General features: G+C 44.3%; 1 protein-coding gene across 4 annotated transcripts in view; it reads right to left on the bottom strand.

Annotated features, from left to right (window-relative positions):
- Positions 1–19804, bottom strand: part of NEBL (nebulette) — a 398972-nt gene that overhangs the window by 164772 nt on the left and 214396 nt on the right. For 2 of the 4 annotated variants that reach the window (XM_077490939.1, XM_077490938.1), the window contains one exon: positions 12900–13057. The exons of the other annotated variants lie outside the window; for them this stretch is intronic. The gene's annotated coding sequence lies outside the window, so the exon portion shown is untranslated. The remainder of the gene's footprint in view (positions 1–12899; positions 13058–19804) is intronic. 4 annotated transcript variants of the gene reach the window in all.

Consider the following 19804-nt stretch of genomic DNA (forward strand, 5'->3'; position numbering starts at 1 on the left):
GCAGGAGCCAATGGCTGCACTGCTATCAATCTATCCAATCAAGAGCCAAGAACCCCGGGCAGGGAGGTCCAGTGCGTCTCTGCCAAGGGATCGAAGTAAAACGGGGGGGGGGGGGGGGCTGGGGTGTTGCTGCACTACAGAAGTGCATTAAGTTGAAAAAAAAGAAGGATTTACAACCTGGCTAGATGAAAAATTAAAAAGCTGGTCATATACTTGTAGATTTTTGAACAAACAAGCATTTTTATAGAAAAATTTGCATCATTATTTTCGATGGCATGACAAATGTCATTCCAAATTACTTTAACGTCCTTAGCGGTGTTCCCGAGTGTGGCTCGGGTGGATTTTCAGTACCAAATGCGATAAACCCGAGCCACACTCGGGATCGCATTGCAGGATCCAGGCAAAGTTACATACCTTGTCCCCGGGATCCTGCAATGTCTCCCTGCTGTGCGTGTGAGCCATGTCTCGCTCGATTCATCACAGTGCCAGGCTCCGTTCCCTGCGAGCGTTGTGACGCACGGCGACGGAGCATGGCACCAAATTCAAAAGGTGAAAAACACACAATACATGCAGTACACTCTAATCTTACAGATTACATTACTGTATCAAACCATTTCACATCCATTTTGTCCCCAGTGCTTTGTCCAGTGTCCTGCATGCAGTTTTATATTATATATACTGTTCTTTCTGCCTGGAAACTTGAGATTGTCCATAGCAACCAAAAAGTGTCCCTTTACATCAAAAGCAGTTTTAGACCGTTAGACAGTTTTAGCGATATTAAATTAGAATCACTTGCAGAATTGAGCGATAGCGATTTGTGGGGAGATCCGTCATCAAACGCTGAAAGTAATAACAACGACAATTCTGCAACTGAGCAAATTTCAGTGTTTTTGATTTGATTACATTATTGAATAATTTTTCTTATTATTATATTATTATTTGTTATAATTCTTTATAGTTATTTATTATATTATAATTTATGATTTTGTGTTTCAAACTTTATCATACCCGAGTTGTCTACTAGACTCTGGTTTGGACAGATTTAAGTGTGTTATTGCTAAGAATTACAGGCCTACAATATAAAACGCCAAATTTCCATGCAAAACATTGTACCGCTTTGAGCATCAAAAATGTGAAATAATCATACCGCCAGGGAGGTTAAACAATATTTGCTTCTAACATTCAATTTTGGAGTGAATTGACCAAAAGAAAACCACCCTCAATGTTAGAAATTCATTTGTTTACGAAACATTTTCCGTCCTGTTCCTATAAACGTTCTCATCAGTGTGGTTGAAAATAAACATTGATTTGACTCCACTAATGATTTAAAGTTTGAACAAATGCTCTTAAAATTTAAATTTTTGAATGAAATTGTACTGGTGTATGGTCAGCTTTACACAGCTTTGGACTAGCTTCCCGATAGTGACAATAGTAAGCCATGCCTGTGTCAGAACGGCGACCATTGACGCATGCCACAGGGTGACAACACAAGTGCTCAGTAGGGAGATGGGGAGGGAATGTTGTCATCCTATAAACAGGAAATATCCTGAACAAGGCCTTTCATGGTGGGGTCACCAAGTGTGGGCTGCCAAACACACTGAACCACGCAAAAAGTAGTGCGCACTTGTATTATTTAGACACAGCTCTGGAGGAATGAGAAAAAGAAGCACAGCAAAAAGAAGAATTGTCAGGCCGGGGAAAGGGTAGTGTTAAATGTATTAGCATATTGCTTGTTCAATAACAAATTGAAGCCAAAATCCAACTTATACTTTATAATCTGTTATACCAAACAGTTTTTTTTTTCCTTTTGGGATAAAGGTTTTTACGTGAATACATAAAACCTGATCATTTTATTCACCACTGTCAGTGTTAAGTGGTTGGACTTTTCCATGTAAACTGAAACATTCTGCTGGAGATCTTGAGCTTATGAAACACAACAGACTTGCTGGCTAGATCACCAGATGAAAATAGAAAAAAGAAAGACTAAAAAGGAAAATAAGGTATCCATTAAACAAGTATTAGTAAGCTGCAATATAATAAATGTTTGCCTCCCGCAGCTCTTACCGGGCCTCCTGTTCCACCGGAAGGTCGATCACCAATCTGATGCCTCCGGTGGCTAGGGACAGACTGGATTGAAGCCTTAAGCTTCTTCATTCCAGTCTCCTGAATGTAAACAGGGAAGCGACATCATGACGTCACTTCCCGTTTACTCGGCTGCCTGGCGCTGGTTTTAAAAAAAAATACAGTATTCAGAATCGCTGAAAATGGTGATCTGAATACTTTGAAGTGCAAAGGAGGGATTGGAGGTCTTTTAAACCCCTGATCCCTCCATAAAGAGTACCTGTCACCACCTATTACTGTCACAAGGGATGTTTACATTCCTTGTGACAGCAACAAAAGTGATCAAAAATATATATTTTTTAAAACAATTTATTAATATTAAAATAAATAAAATAAATAAGAATTTTTTTTTAAAGCGCCCCCGTCGACGCGAGCTTGCGCAGCAAAGAAAACACATACGGAAGTCACGCCCGCATATGTAAACGGTGTTCAAATCACACACGTGAGGTATCGCCGCGAACGTCAGAGCGAGAGCAATAATTTTAGCACTAGACCTCCTCTGTAACTCTAACCTGGTAACCGTAAAAAAAAAATTTAAGCGTCGCCTATGGAGATTTTTAGATACCGTAGTTTGTCGTCATTCCACGACTGCGTGCAATTATAAAGTGTGACATGTTTGGTATCTATTTACTCAGCGTAACATCATCTTTCACATTATACAAAAAAATTGGGCTAACTTGTTTTTTAAAAATTCATGAAAGTGTCCCTTTTCCCAAAAAGTTGCGTTTAAAACACCGATGCACAAATACTGTGTGACATAAAATATTGCAACAATCACCATTTTATTCTCTAGATTCTCTGTTAAAAAATATATATAATATTTGGGGTTTCTAAGTAATTTTCTAGCAAAAAATACGGATTTTAACTTGTAAACACCAAAAGTCAAACATAGGCTTAGTCATGAAAGGGTTAATACCACTTTAACCCCCCTGACGGTATTCCCGAGTCTGACTCGGGGTGTATTTTTTATACCAAGAGCGGTATCCCCGAGTCAGACTCGGGACTGCATCGCTGGATCCAGGAGGAGGATTACTTACCTTCTCCCTCGGATCCAGCGTTGTCTCCCCGCTGTACGAGCGAGCCGTGTCTCGCTCGATGCATTACATCGCCGATCTTCGTGCCGTGCGAGCGTTGCGACGCACTGGCACGGAGATCGGCGCCAAATTCAAAAAGTGAAACAAACAGTAAACATACAGTATAATGTAATCTTACGGATTACATTGCTGTATGTAAATATTTCACATCCCCGTTGTCCCTAGTGGTCTGCCCAGTGTCCTGCATGCAGTTTTATATAATAAAAACTGTTCTTTATGCCTGGAAACTGGAGATTGTCCATAGCAACCAAAACTGTCCCTTTACATCAAAAATGATTTTAGACCAGCTAGAAAACAGCGATAATAAATTGGAATCACTCGCAGAATTGAGCGATAGCGATTTGTGGGGAGATCCGTCATCAAATACTGAAAAGTAATGACAGTGACAATTCTGCAACTGAGCAAATTTCAGTGTTTTTGATTTGATTACATTATTGAATAATTTTTATTATTGTTATATTATTATTTGGTACAATTATTTATAATTATTTATTATATTATAATTTATGATTTAATTTTTCAAACTTTATCATACCCGGGATGTCTGCTAGACTCTGGTTTGGACAGATTTAAGAGAGTTATTCCTAAGAATTGCAGGACTACAATATAAAACGCCAAATTTTCATGCAAAATAATGGTACCGCTTTTAGCACCTAAAATCCGAAATAATCGTACCGCCAGGGAGGTTAATGGCACCCACGCACGTCTCGTTTCACGTGTTGAAGATTGAGCAAAAACATTACGGGGTTGATTTACTAAAACTAGAGTACAAAATCTGGTGCAGCTCTGCATAGAAACCAACCGGCTTCCAGGTTCTTTTGTAGATGAATAAGCCAAAGTTAGAAGCTGGTTGGCTACTATGCACAGCTGCACCAGATTTTGCACTCCCCCTTTTAGTAAATCAACCCCTAAATGTTTATTAATTATGCAGTCTTTAATTAATAAGGATTAAAATTACTATATTTTAGCAGTTATACTGTGAGCCTAAAGCACACCTCTCAGTAACTTTAAATTTTTGCAATAAAAAAGAAGTATGGGTCTAAAAACAAAAAAAACAAAACAAAAACATTTATACTCACCTAGGTGAATGCAGCATCGATTTAATACTGCATCTATCCACTGCCACTTCTAAGACTGAGAACTGTCAGTTACCGCTCTGCACTCTGCTCCTCCAGTGCTCACTGGAGGTACAGGCTGTGAAAGGGGCAGGTGCAGTTGGCTCAGTCTCTCAGCGGCTTGCTGATAGGCTGAGCCAGCTGCCGGTCCAGGCATCTGGGTGTATCCCGAGTGTAAAGTTGGGATCGATCAAGAGCCTGGACAGGCTATGGAGTGCATAATGTACTGCACACCTGTGATCCCCAGGAGAAGTACCATCAAAATAGCTTTGGCTATACCTCTCCTTTATTAAATTCCTGTCATCATTTTTCATAAAAGCCCCACCTTTTTAAAAAAAAGCTCCAATCAAGTGATTTTTGCCTAGACTAAGATGATGTCATCAGTCTGCTGCAGGCAGGAAGAAGCAGTCTCTCTCCCAGTCTTCACTCTTCAGTGTCCCTGCCCCCCCCCCCTTTTTCTTACCTGAGCCTGATTTGATCCAGCGATGTACATGAGCACAGCAGCTATACCTGCCGTCGCTCTCCTCATTGGATCAAAAGCTGTGACACGGGGCAGGGCTGAGTCCTGCTGTCTGTATCAATGGATGCAGCAGCAGGAGTCCCGCATGGACGCCCCCATGGGCACCCAATGAAGAGGAGGGACCTGGAGCGCTAGCGGGGGACCCCAAAAGAACAGGATCGGGGGTTGCTCTGTGCAAAACCATTGCACAGAGCAGGTAAGTATAGGCACGTTTGTTATTTTAAAAAAAATTGAAAGTTTGCAACCACCGATCCTCCATTAAGCCAGCATCTCAGTCTAGGTATAAATGCCGAACAAAGATGGCTCTGTCTTTCTGGAGAGAAAATAAGATGAAGGCGTTGTTGGGGGGAGCACTGTGATCTCTGTGAGAGATAATAAGTATGCTTACAAATAATATGCATGCCCTAAACATAAAAGATATATCTCCTGTTACCTCCACTAGGTTCTTGTTTGTTTTGCGTGTCACTAATCCAGTATGAGCTTTCGCAAGAAAAAAAAAAAGATTAAAAGTTGTGAATTGCCCAGAAAATGGCTGAGCGGGCACAGCAGCGGGTATGAATGATATCAAGGAACGCAGCGGCTCTCTCCGAGATAAACTTGGCATGGAAGGAAGGACAGAGGCCATTCAAATGAAGCATGCACTGCAGAAAAACAGAGCACTTGAACGGTGCATAACTCATCCTCCGAGTGGCCAGCAGCACTTCAAAGCAGGTTAATATTTAATATGGTAAATAAATTTTCCGCCTAGCCAGAACATTTCCAAAGAACCAATTTAAAGACTCTGCTTTTTTATCCACTTTTTGTAGTAGTAGAATTTTTTAGAAAGAAAAGGTCTAATAATGCCTAGAATGAACATCATTTATAAACAAAACAAAGCACTGAAAGGGCTCATTTACACGTGCGGCCTGGGAAGGGGGGGGCAATTTTACCACCACCCACTTGAACACAGACACGCAGCCGCTTAGAGCTGTACATATGCCATGGCAAAAATTAAATAGCATGGCACAATCAGCAGAGTTACCGCCCACCAAACGCGATTGCCATGCAATGGTGTGGCATTTACAGGGTTAAATCATGCAGCAAGGAGGTGACATATCATCTCCCTACTACCTGTGAAATGCCTCTGAGAAGCGATGCATCGCAGGTGCGCTTTTCAGAAGGTTGGCAAGGGCTGCCGCACTTGGACCGAGCTCCAGTGGTGTATCATCCATAATGTGTGTGGTGCACACTGGCCCCAAGGGAGGGGGGCCCCACTGTGCCCTCAAACATTGCACAACATGGTCTGGGAAAGGAAGCAGGCTGCGCAGAACAGTTAACCCTCTGTCTGGTGGGGCCTAGGGGAGCTGAACCTCACAGCTCCTAGCAGCATCTATACTAAGTAACCAGAAGGAGCTACCAAAGTGCTGGCTGGTTACTTGACAGCTGTTATCTGGAGAGGAAGAAATAGTTCATCTGATCCTCTCCCCCTGCCGATCCCCTATTGTCTGATCTCCTCCACACCACAAGCGCTAGAGCTGCAGCTAAGATTATTGTAGCGGCTTAGCGCTTGTGATGTGGAGGAGATCGGGCTCCGGGGGAACGACAGGAGGAAAGGATCAGATGAAACATTCTTTCCTCTCCAGATGACAGCTGTCAAGTAACCAGCTGGAGCTTCAGTAGCGTCAACTGGTTACATAGTATAGATGCGGCTGGCAGCTTTGGGATTCGGCTCCACTGGGCACCAGCTCCAGCAGGTGGGGCGGGGGTTAACTGTTATGTAACCCCTCTACAAATAATCCTAATTAGAGTTTAACAACCTCCCAACATTCTGTGACTATTGAGATTTATTTTTAACTTTAATATTAGGCTTTTTTTTGTATAAGGTTGTTGGGTTACATATTGGTCTTTACCAGGAGCTCCTACCTCAATTCTTACTGATTTCTGAGTTCCTTCTGATTTCTGAATTCTGCATCAATTCCTATGGATCTCTGAACTCTGCGTCACTTCCTACTGATCTCTGTGTCACTTCCTACTGATCTCTGCGTCACTTCCTACTGATCTCTGAGCTCTGCTTTACTTCCTACTGATCTCTGAGCTCTGCTTCACTTCCTACTGATCTGAGCTCTGCATCACTTCCTACTGATCGCTGAGCTCTGCATAACTTCTTACTGATCTCTGCGTCACTTCCTTCTGATTGCTGAGCTCTGCTTTACTTCCTACTAATCTCTGAGCTCTGCATCACTTCCCACTGATCCTTGAGCTCTGCATATCATTGATCTCTGAGCTCTGTGTCACTTCCTACTGATCTCTGACCTCTGCGTCACTTCCTACTCATCTCTGATCTCTGTGTCACGTCTTACTAATCTCCAAGCTCTGTGTCACTTCCCACTGATCACTCATCTCTGTGCCACTTTCTACTGATCTCCGAGCTCTGCATCACTTTCTACTGATCTTTCATCTCTGCTTAACATCCTATTTATCTCTGAGCTCTGTATCTCTTCCTACTAATCCCTAAGCTCTGCATCAATTCCTAATGATCATTGATCTCTGTGTCACTTTCTACTGATCTCTGACCTCTGCGTCACTTCCTACTAATCTCCGAGCTCTGCGTCACTTCCTACTGATCTCTGACCTCTGCGTCTCTTCCTACTGATCACTGATCTCTGAACCCTACAAGACTTTATACTGATCTCTGAACTCTGCATCACTTCCTACCGATCTCTTAACTCTGCATCACTTCCTACTGATCTCTGAGCTTTGCATCACTTCCCACTGATCCCCAAGCTCTGTGTCACTTACTACTGGTTTCTGAACTCTGAGTCACTTACCGTACTAATCCCTGATCTCTGTGTCACCTCCTACTGACTATGTACTATGACCACTCCCCCTTGTCAGGAACCAAGAATCAGAAGAAGACAGAACATTCAGTATAAATCACACCTGTTAATATAATATTAAAAAATGGTACAAATAGTAAACGGAGTCAAAACGTAGCCAGGGTACAGTAGCCAAAATGCGTAGTCAGAATAAGCCAGTACATCAGGAAGCCAGAGATCAGCCTGGTCAGTGGCAGCAGACAGCATCGGGAACCAGAAGGAATGTCAGCCAGGCAAGTCTTCAATAGGAACACAGTAGAGAGTTTCCAGATATGTTTGACTAAAGGCGAAGGTACCAAAGGAATGAACCAGGCAGTTTAAACAGCCAGAAGGGGCTGGATGACGAGCAGGAAATGATCACCAGGTGAGCCACTGTGGAACAATGGCTGCTGGTAATTAACTGAAAGCTATGCACTGAGAAGGGAGAGTTGAGCCCAGCCCTGACAACCCTATGGTATGGATCATGAGTTTAAATAAAAATACTTGTTTGCTACTATAGAGAGCAAAAGGTTTTTACTCTGTTGATACCTTTCATGCCAGCTATTCTGGGGGGAAAACAACAGGAATTAGCTGGAAAAAATGTATGTAGGCAGGTGCAAGTAGTCATCCCACCTGTAGGTAGCCTTGTACCATCACTGCATGGGAAGAGGGGTCTCATAAGAGAATTGGTCTCTTAGTTTTTGGTGAAAGAACCTTTTAAATGAGGGAAACCACATCATTTTAGGGACATCACTTAGTTTAGGGAGAGGTTCCAGGCAAACAGGGATAGCATAGGGAAGGCTCCCCCAACATGTCATTCACTTTGGTGATCGGTACAAGATTGTGGCGACATTGCAGGTTGCTGAAACCACTCTTCAGATACTCTTTCAAGGGACGTTACTGTAACTAAAGCCGTCCTTTGTGAGGTTTCGCTGAACTATTGTATCACGTACCAAGGGCTTGCCTATTGGTGATACTAATAAGCCAGTTCAAGGTCAATACAGAATATATCAGTGCACTATATACTGTGTGTGTGTGTGATTCCTCCCAAAAGGGTACCTCACTTAGGCTTCGCCTACATGTATCCTGGCCAATTAACTGCCTGAAATGATTCATAGCAACATGTTTCATTCCACTAGTACAACACCACTGGTTGCCATAGACAACCACAGATTTTTTGGTGGTCTGATATATCACAGATTGGTGACGAGCCATTGCAGCCTGCAGCAAAAACATGCAAGGTGGCCGTTCCAACTTCAGGCACTGCTTTAAATAAAACTGACACTTTGGAGTAGAATGAACCCTGAATTAATAGCCTCTTTACAAGCACACACAGAGAGTTATCGTAAGCCGCTATGTTGGTCCCTGGGCGGAGTGAGCTCTTTTTCCTTATGTGAGGCCTGCTGGGTTTCTGATTGCCTGCAGCAGCCTTAATCTAAACAACGACTGTAACCAATTTAGAGCGGAGAACGTGGAGGTCATTCCAAGCCAGCAGGTAGAGCGTATAACAAGAGCAGAGAGACAAATGCTGCCAAGAGTGAGGTAATGTTCCGGGCTGCATGACAAATTTACTGAATTTATGGGATGGCGATATAGTGCTGGTGCGAAATGGGTCAGACTATGAATATAACAGATATTAAATATTAACAATTCAAAATAAATTCATAATACTGTATTTCATCAGGATACATAAAATTGGGCTAAGGGGCAACTCTCCCCAAACCTTTGTTTCAATTTCAGGTGGAATCTGTTTGCCTATATTCTTAGATTTTCCCCAGTAGTCTGTGTCTGTGATTCTCATAGGGCTTATTTACATGTGCGGCTATACTGCCAACCCTTGAAAAGCGATCAGCAGTGGATTGCTTTTTGGAGGGTGTTTGGCAGGCAAAGAGAAGGGGATATGTCTCTCACCACCTGCTTTAACTCTCAAAATTCCGCACCACTGCACTGCGACCATGTGCATTGCAAGCAGCTACAGAGCGGTCCCCCTCCCATCGCATGTAAACAAGTCCTTAATCTGGACCTTTACAAAGCCAATTTTTATTTTTGGATTGCAAAAACACACAGCTTGTAGGCTGGTGCAGTCTGTACTCCCCACTACAAGTGGTGCTCAACTGAAGCGGCAATGCAGACGGGGAAGGAAGTTGTGAGGAACTTGGTTACTCTATGACTTCCTGTGGTCACAAGGAGACAGCTGTCCGATTGGACACTGATGCCCTATGTGACTCCAGCAGCCACCTTGGAACAGGCAGAGTCCTGGGTTTGGCATGCTTTATGTGGCTAGTGTAGGTACAGGTTCCCCATCTGCCAGGGATAGTATTTAGAGGTAGGGAAAGGTTTCCAGAAGAATAGGGATTCTGTAGGGACTTTGTCTATCTCGCTCCAGGGAGCATTTCCTTTTGGGTGTGGACCGGCCAGGCCACATTCCGCTCCTCAATGCAGACACTGCTGGCATCTTCAAGTCTTCAAACCGCTGTCACAGTTCCTAAGTGGCTCCGAACAGGTGTGCTTACTCACCGGGCCTGATAGAGTTGTGTTGAACTTTTCTACAATATACTACTATTGCCTAACTTGGGCTCTGTGTGTTTACTGCCTGCCACACCACGTTGCACCTTGCTCACAAGCTGAAGGCACTACTATGCACAAAGGGTGAAGTTATAGCAAGACGTCAGCTTGGGGCAGGAGCGGTGGTGGTCAGCAGTGGAGGGCTCTGAGGGAGGCACAGTCCACAGGGTCAAGGCGCATCTCTTCTGGGCAGCTGGGTTACCGTAATCAGTCCTCGGCTTCACTGCAAAGCGTGGCCCAGGGACCTGCCTAAAACCTCAATATAGTGAGGCATCACAAGTTTCCATAGGGATGTGTGTGCTCCTGCCTTGCCTTATGGTCTATAGGTGTCATTGACCCTGTATGTGAGGAAGAGAGCTGATAGGAGGGCTTGGGCTATGCTCTTCTCCTATTCAAATGCACAAATGAGAAAAAGCCGGTTCCATGCTTTGCAACCTGGCTTGAAGATTATAATGTATTGCATACTGGTGGTTCCATCTCCATGTAAGATCCCCCTTCCATAACACTGCAAGCCACAGTGCTAAATACTTAGAATGCACATAGCTGGACTGATTACTGCAATCAGTGCTTCCAATCTAACCATGAATTATAATCAGGCTAACTGTGACCTTCTTTGGAATGATAATAAACTGCTTCCAGCTGTCTATACAGAAGACACAAAGGTCACAGTAGCACACATATGATAAACGTAGTGGGTCATAGCGATGAGTAGTCAATTCAAAGGCAGGAAGACATCTCCCAGCATGTTGCCCTTTGCCCTTTGCCCTGCCTTATCTCCCATACCTGCCCATTTTACAAGCAATAATGCTTACATCTGTAGAAATCAATGTAAAAGGTCAGTCCAACCAAAAGTGATATGTTAATAATCAGTGGAACCTGGTGGGCTAAGCCCCTTAGTGCAGTGCTGAATTCTTTAACAAGATCTACCTGTCGCATAGGTGTTTGTACGGGGTGTGCCAGTTGTGCCTGGGCACACCCTAATCACCCCGTGTGGCACAGATTCCCCTGCTGCCTGGGCTACTGTGTCCATTCATAACTGAAGCATAGTAAACTGTGTTTACTATTTGTTGGTGTGTGAATGAACAGGAAACAGCTCAGCACGGAGCACTTCCCATTCATTCATTGTCCAGTGCAGCTGCGGCTGTAGAGAAAGGGACTGGGGAATCTCTGTCCTCGGTATCTTTCTCAAAAGTGATACATCAGGGGTCAAGTCCCCCAACGGGATCCTAAGACATTTTTTTTTAACCACTTGACAACGGACACTTAAACACCCTTCCTAACCAGACCAATTTTCAGCTTTCGGTGCTCTCACACTTTGAATGACAATTACTCAGTCATGCAACACTGTACCCACATGAAATGTTTGTCCTTTTTTTCACACAAATAGAGCTTTCTTTTGGTGGTATTTAATCACAGCTGGGTTTTTTATTTTTTGCGCTATAAATCAAAAAAGACTGAAAATTCAGTAAAAAAAAAAAATTCTTTCTTTCTGTTAAAATGTATTGCAGAGTATTGGCGATTATTGGCAGAGTATTGGCAGAGTATTGCAGTGTTGCAGAGTATTGGCAGAGTATTGCACAGTGTTGCAGAGTATTGGCAAAGTATTGCACAGAATGGGCGGAGTACTGTCACTGAGCAGCGCTGTGGGCACTACACATCCAGCCCAAATTGCTGCTGCCACCTCTCCCCCTCTCCCCTCTCACTGTACCAATCAGTACACAGAGGGGAGGGAGGAACTGGCGTCATGACATGACGATTTGACGGAGTGATCACGTGGTAAACAGTCGCTACCAGCAGCCGTTTACCGCGATCCGTGATGCGCCGGGTCTTCCGGATGTTTGCGGCAGCAAGATTCCGGGAGGACACCCATGGAAAACACAACCGCACTGTAGCCGTCTTTCGGCTATGGCCCGGTCAGCAAGTGGTTAAATAATAACAAATAATAATAATAAAAAAATAAATACTGACACCATCATGTTGTAAACAAACTGTTGGCAAACTGTTGGCACTATATAAATTCTATATTATAATAATAATAATCTACTGCCCGACTGACACCATCCTTTGTCCTACTGACACCAACCTCAGCTCTTCTGACACCATCCACTGCTCTGCTGACACTGTTCGTGTTTTAATTAATTTTAAATGTTTGTTTACATTTATTTTTTATAAGGGTGTGTGTGTACAGTGTGTGTATATATATATATATATATATATATATATATATATATATATATATATATATATATATATCAGTTTAGGGAGGACTTACCCTTTAAAACAAATACTATGTGTAAATGAAGGCAGAATATATGTGTAAATGGATAACACTGCAACTTTAGCCTCATTAGTACTCATCGAGCACTACATTCATTAATGCATTTTTTACAGGCCTATTGACCCCTGTTGCGATGATCATATATTGTGTTATTCCAATTACACTGAGGATAAGGGAGATGCTAGTTCTTGGCTTAGACCTGGCACAGTGCATGATAGCTGGAAATAGCTCACTTAATGACATCTGAGCTTGTCACCTTTAGAGGTGTTACAGCAGAATAGGGGAAATATTCCAAGATTTTGTTGCTAAAAATACATTTGTCAGAATTAATGTTGCTGTGGATTTCTACATTATACGTTTATCTAAACTTACACAAAAATTACATCCCAACAGCAGTCAATGTGCGCTCATTCATGCTTCTGATCTATTTGCAGCTTTCACCTTTATCTGCTTCTATTCCACTGGGGGAGCATGAAATTCTTTAGATATCGTTGCCAGTGGTAGTCACAGAGTTTCCTCTCTTCTTCACGCTAGGTTAAAGAGACCCTGTTATCAACTTGAAAAAACTGCAAGTAAAGGCGCAAAAAAATCAAGTATTTTAAGGCTTCATTCACACAGTCTTAAAAAAAATGCTTATACAAGTGTTTTTTTTTTTTATTACGAATCTGAATGGAGCTGCATTGTTTTCAGTGAAGCTATTCACACAGGTGCCGTAAACATGACTGAGCTTCTTTCAGATCCGTGACACAGAATAGAAAAATCTGCATCTAAGAACATGTGCTTTACATACTTATGCCGCGTACACACGAGCGGACTGTATGGCGTACTTAGTTCGTCATACAATCCGACGGACAGTCCGTCATACTTTCGACTGAACGGACTTGACCACACACGGATGCACAAACAGTCCGTCGAAAGCTTGCGCGATGACGTGTACAGCACGTACGACGGGACTAGAAATAGGAAGTCCAATACACAGCAAAGCACCCTTCCGCCGTGTAAATCCTTTCTGGGCATGCGCCATTCTTAGTCCGTCGAACTAGCATACTGACGAGCGGATTGTCCGCTGAAACCAAAGTACAACTGACAGAATTTCGAAAAATCCGAAATTCTTAGTACGCCGGACTGCACGCTGAAAAAGTCAGCTGAAGCCCACACACGAGCGGATTGTCTGCTGAAATGTGTTTCGACGGACTAAGTACGCCATACAGTCCGCCCGTGTGTACGCGGCATTACACGTATAAATTCATGTATACACTTTTGTAAACACGTAAATTAAGTTTAATCAAAAATAAAGTATCATAAAAACAAGTTATGTATGCATACGCCTGTTTACATTTGTACCACCCCTTAGCATTGCTAGAGTGCTAGAGGTGAGATTTTTGTTTAAGTGTAGGTAAATTTGTGCAGGCTTGGCTGGCGCCTGTCTGTGTTTTTCCTGGGTTTCTAGAATGTAATTCAACCTTCTAGAAAGATGGGAATGGAACTAAGGCTGAGCTGCCTGGAGTATTCTGAGGGCCCTGACCAATCCCCAACTTGGGTTGGTAGGGGGCAGGCCCCCTCAAATACTCTGGGTCAGCCTAACTTGGGGGGCGGGGGCAGAGCTCAAGTGGAAGCTGGAGATGAAGTGTTAGGCTGTTGTGGCACTTGAGGGAGCTCCGTGGTCTGAGGGAGGTGACTTTGGGCCTGGGCTCAGGTGCGGACTGGACCTTCTCAAAACCCACAGTGGCACTGGGAACAAGGAGAGGACAGTGGGAGAACACTGTCGGGCAAGTCTCCAGGAGGAACAGGAACAGCCAAGAGGGCTGGTGAGTGATACACAGTCAGGAGGGCTTGGGGGCATGCTTGAGAAAACTGGGATGGAGAAGGCTGGGATGAGTGCAGAGCCAGTCAGGAGGACTGTGGTGACACAGGCACCAATGAACCAATGATTAAGCCGTATTGGCGAAACATGTCTGGGCGTCACATGGCAAATATTAGGAGTTTTTAACGTTCGGATACCGGCCATTGAGTGTGCAGTGCTTCTGAAGTGGAGAAAAGTAGAGTGGATAGGAGAGCGAGCGGAGTGGAGGGTGAGACTTACAAGTTGTTTCTGAGTCCACCGAGACTGCACTACATCGCGTTACCACTGCGAGTTCACCACTTTAGAAAGTTTATGTTGATGTGCCTTTGTGTGATAAAATGGATGTAAGTGCAATAATTGAAGGTTTCGTCTGCTGTTTTAAATAAATGGTTTTACTATACTTCACTATTGGAAGCACTTTTTATCTTTACATGTGCAGTGCGAATTGTATAAAGAACACCTTTGGAATTATTTGATACCCTTGGGGGATATTAAGCAATATTGCCAAGCATGAGAGTGCAAGGCATGTTCTATTGGTGAGTGCATTTCTTAAGGGAGCATTGACACTGAACACATATGGTGTGGTGGAAGATTGCTTCAAGTCACTTCAAGATTATCTGTTCACTTTTGGAGTCTAATTACTTGGATGTTTCAATTATTTAATTACTCATGGACTTGAGTTTGAATTTATGGACACTATTATTATTGATCACCTTTTTCACAGGGTGATTGTTTTAGTTTTATTAATTTAATTGTGAATATTAGCACTACTATTTTATTCATATACTGTACTATATATAGTCCCTATACATTTTCTTCAATCAAGCGGGAATCCCATATGTACCCTATCCCCATACAAGTTCTATTCTCCTAAATAAAACAAACAAAAAAAAAGTTGCAAGGACACTCTGAGTGGTTGGAAATTCACGTGTGGAGAAGAACCACATTCACCAGCAGCCCCTACAGGGGTAGCACTACACATGTTTAACCACTTCAATACAGGGCACTTAAACACCTTCCTGCCCAGACCAATTTTGAGCTTTCAGCGCTGTCGCACTTTGAATGACAATTGCGCGGTCATGCTACACTGTACCCAAATGAAATTTTTATCATTTTTTTTCCCACAAATAGAGCTTTCTTTTGGTGGTATTTGATCACCTCTACGGTTTTTATTTTTTGCGCTACAAATAAAAAAATACCGAAAATTTTGGAAAAAAAAATGGTTTTTTTTGTTTCAGTTTCAAAACTTTGTAAATAAGTACGTTTTCTCCTTCACTGATGGGCACTGATGGGGCTACACTGATGGGCACTGATAAGGCGGCACTGATGGGCACCAATGATGTGGCACCAATGAAGTGGCACTGATGAGGTGGCATTGATGGACACTGATAGGCGGCACTGATAGGCGGCACTGATGGGCGACACGGATGGACACTGATAGGTGGCACAAATTGGCACTGCTAGCTGGCACGGATTGGCATGGATGGGCGGCACAGATGGGCATGGATAGGCAGCACAGATGGGCATGGATAGGCGGCACACATGGGCATGGATAGGCAGCACAGATGGGCAACGGGAGGCCACTGCTAGGCGGCACAGGTGGGCACTGATAGGCGGCACAGGTGGGCACTCATAGGCGGCACAGGTGGGCACTCATAGGCGGCACAGGTGGGCACTCATAGGCGGTATTGGTGTTATACTGTACTAATGGATGCCAATCAGTGCCAAACAATAGTGCATGCCAATCAGTGATGCCCATTGTGGGCACTGATTGGCATCCATTATGGGCACTGATTGGCATCCATTGTGCTGACTGGCATCCCTGGTGGTCTAGGGAGGATTACCTTTTGCTGGGCATCCCTGGTGGTCTGGTGGCGTCCCTGGTGGTCCAGTGTGGGCATCCTCGGGGGGGCTGTGCTGATAATCGATCAGCACAGACCCCCCCTGTCAGAGGAGCAGCCGATCGGCTCTCCTCTACTTGGTAAAGAGTCTCCGTCGGAGACTCTTTACCGAGATCGTAGTTGCCGGGTGTCAGACTGACACCCCGCAACAACGATCGCCGCGATGCACGCCCCAGGGGGCGCGCAGCGGCTCATAATCCTGAAGACGTCATATGACGTCCAGTCAGGATTATGAAACCACTTTTCCCCCGTCAATTGCCTATAGGGCGGGCGGCAAGTGGTTAAATGCATCTATACTGATTGTGAATGATCACCTTGTAAAACCACCCATTCAGTTTATAAATATTTAAAAAAAACATTATAAATATCTTATTTTCCTTTTTTATAAATAATCAAATAATCTCTGTTCACAGCTGCATAAGAGCTGGGGGAGGAGAAGAAACAGCACACTGAACTCTACAGTGAATGACTGTGCAGGAGAGGGGGTGTCAGGATAAGTCTTATCATTGGAGGAGAGCAGGCTGAGTTCCAAGCATAGCTAAAGACCACAGTGTGTTCTCCTGATTAGTGTGGTCAGTTTTAATAGGAAAGCAGGGGGACTGGAAGGAACACCAGGTATTTTACACAAAGGAAGCAATATAAATAGAACAGGATACTTTTCCATACAAGAACACGGTACAGCAGGCACATATCTGGAATATGAAATGCTGGGGTAACAAACACTTTAAAGTGGTTGTTAAGCCACTCTAACCTGTATACACCATCAGCACTGCCTCATATTGTAGTACCAACCTCTGTGTGTAAGTTATAAAAATAAATGCTGTAAATACCTAATTTCACTGCTGAGATTGCGATCACTTGACTGGCCAGGTTTGTCCTTTCCTTCTCTTAGAGTTTCAGTGGGCGGGGCTGAGATTCCTCTGCTGTCAGTCTGGAGGGGAGAAGGAGGGGAGTAGAGGAGGAGGAGAGGAGGAGAGAGCTGGCTGGTCATGTGATCGCAATATCTGCTCTTAAATAAGGTATTTACAGCATTAATATTTATAAATCATTCACAGAGGGGGACACTGGAATAAGAGGTAATGCTGATGGTGTATACAGGTTAGTGTTATGAGAGAAACGGGATGAGCGGCTAACACATAGACAGGGGGGGGGGACACACAAGAGCAGAGAGGAGAGAAGATACCAGGTTGCTGATGACAGAGGCATGTAAACTGACCACAGTGTCTGGTCTCAGCAGCCATCATTACCGTGGTCTGTTTACAGAGGGGTGGGGAGAAACTGGCAGGATCAGCCAGGTTTTGTAGGGGGTTACAGGGGGCCAAATCACAAAGGACAAGCACTCTGTCATATAACGTGCTTTAAAGGAGCAGGATCCAATTATTTTTTTGGGGGTTAGCAAATGCTTTAAGTATTTTACTGATCATTATGCAGGAACTTTTCTCCCAGAAAACACATGTGTAATAACATCAGATGATCCACACCCCATGCTATGGCCTGGGGTGTGGATCCACATGACTTTATGTTTTGGGGCTGCCTAGCCTGAGGCAGAAAAACTAAGGAAAGGATTCGAAGGTGGTCCGGTGCCGTCTGCGGTCGTGGAGAGGCCCAGTAACTTCGTAGCTATCCAGGGGAGGACTCTTCAGAAGAAGGCCAAGCATGGGTTGGCTTCTTAGAAAGAGCCTGGTAGTGCTGAAGTACCTAAGTGAATCCAGTTTTGTGGGTATCGCTAAACTAGCTGAAAGATACTGGTACCGCACGAGTGTTCTACAAGTCCTAGTTTCCTACGTGTTCTAAAACAACATCTGTGGCAGAGACTTATTCCTACTTGTTCTACAACAAAGTCTGTGGCACAGACTTATTCCTGATTGAAGCACCTTGTTGGCTGCTAGACCTTGTGAGAGAGGGACTATCCAACTTGAGTGAACATCCAGCTGTGAATGGCTATTCTCTGGATTTAGTCGAAGAAAGCAAGTTCTTTATTATTGAGTTTGACACTAAGCTCTTGTACACACGGTCGGAGATTCCGACAACCAAATCCGTCGGAGTAAGTCCGACGGATTAATTCCGGAAGAGGTCCGTAAGTGATGTTGCATACACACAGTCGGACTAAGGCCGCGTACACACGGGCGGATTGTCTGCCCAACTTAGTCCACTGAACCGTGTTTCAGCGGACAATCCGCTCGTGTGTGGGCTTCAGCGGACTTTTTCAGCGGACAGTCTGGCGGACTAAGTCTTTCGGAATTTCCGTAATTTTGTCCGTCCAAACTTGGTTTTGTCCGTCCAAACTTGGTTTCAGCGGACAGTCCGCTCGTGTGTAGGCAAGTTGGACGGACTAAGTATGGCGCATGCTCAGAAAGGATTTACACGGCCGAAGGTTGCATTGCAGTGTATTGGACGTCGTATTTCTAGTCCCATCGTACGTGCTGTATACGTCATCGCGCAAGCTTTCAGCGGACTGTCTGTTCATCGTGTGTGGTCAAGTCCGTTCATTCAAAAGTTGAACGGACTGTCTGTCGGATTGTCTGACGAACTTAGTTGGGCAGACAATCCGCCCGTATGTATGCGGCCTAAGTTGTTGGAAAATACGATTGTACATAACGTGATGACGTTATTTCGTTACGACGGGACTACGTTCAGGCTAGTAGCCAATAGCTTTGGTCTAGGAATTTGATCTGAGCATGCGTGGCACTTTGTCCGTCGGAGTAGGCTACACATGATCGGAGTATGTCCGATAGGAGCATTTTGTCGGAAAATTTTACCGGCAAGTTGGAAAGGTTGGTCCGTCGGATATTCCGCGACGTAAACAGTCCGATGCAGACCACACACAGTTGGAATATCCAACAAAACGGTCCGATAGGAAACATTCCGTCTGAATCTCTGACCGTGTGTACAAGGGCTAAGAGTACCTGAACTTTCTTCCTAACCCTCCGACTCTATACTAAGAGACTGTTCGTTAACTATGTTTTTTCAAATAAAATCCCTTTGACCCCTTTCACACCACACCGCACCTTGCGTCGGCGGTAAAACGCCGCTATTTTTAGCGGCGTTTTACCGCCGGATTTGCGGCTGATTTGCGGCGCATTTCGGCCGCTAGCGGGGCTCTTTTACCCCCCGCTAGCGGCCGCGAAAGGGTTAAAACCGCCGGCAATACGCCGCAATAGCGGCGTTTCGCCGGCGGCATTACAGCGCTGCCCCATTGATTTCAATGGGCAGCAGCGGTGGAGGAGCAGTAAACACACCGCTCCTTCACCGCTCCAAAGAAGCTGCTGGCAGGACTTTTTTCTGACGTCCTGCCAGCGCACCGCTGTAGTGTGAAAGCCCTCGGGGCTTTCACACTACACACAATGGTGCAGCTTCTTTAGGGCGTTTTGCAGGCGCTATTTCTAACGCTATAGCGCCTGCAAAACGCCCTGGTGTGAAAGGGGTCTTAAAGCGGATCTGTCGTTAGTCTCTAAAGTTACTGGGCCATCTACCACGGGAAACTCCTAGACGCAAATCGAGGTGAAGAAGGTAACGGTAAGCCCAATCAAACC

Source organism: Lithobates pipiens, unplaced genomic scaffold, assembly GCF_037356315.1.
Source record: "Lithobates pipiens isolate NorthernLeopardFrog02 unplaced genomic scaffold, aLitPip1_a1.2 Scaffold_19, whole genome shotgun sequence".
Taxonomy (NCBI): Eukaryota; Metazoa; Chordata; class Amphibia; order Anura; family Ranidae; genus Lithobates; species Lithobates pipiens.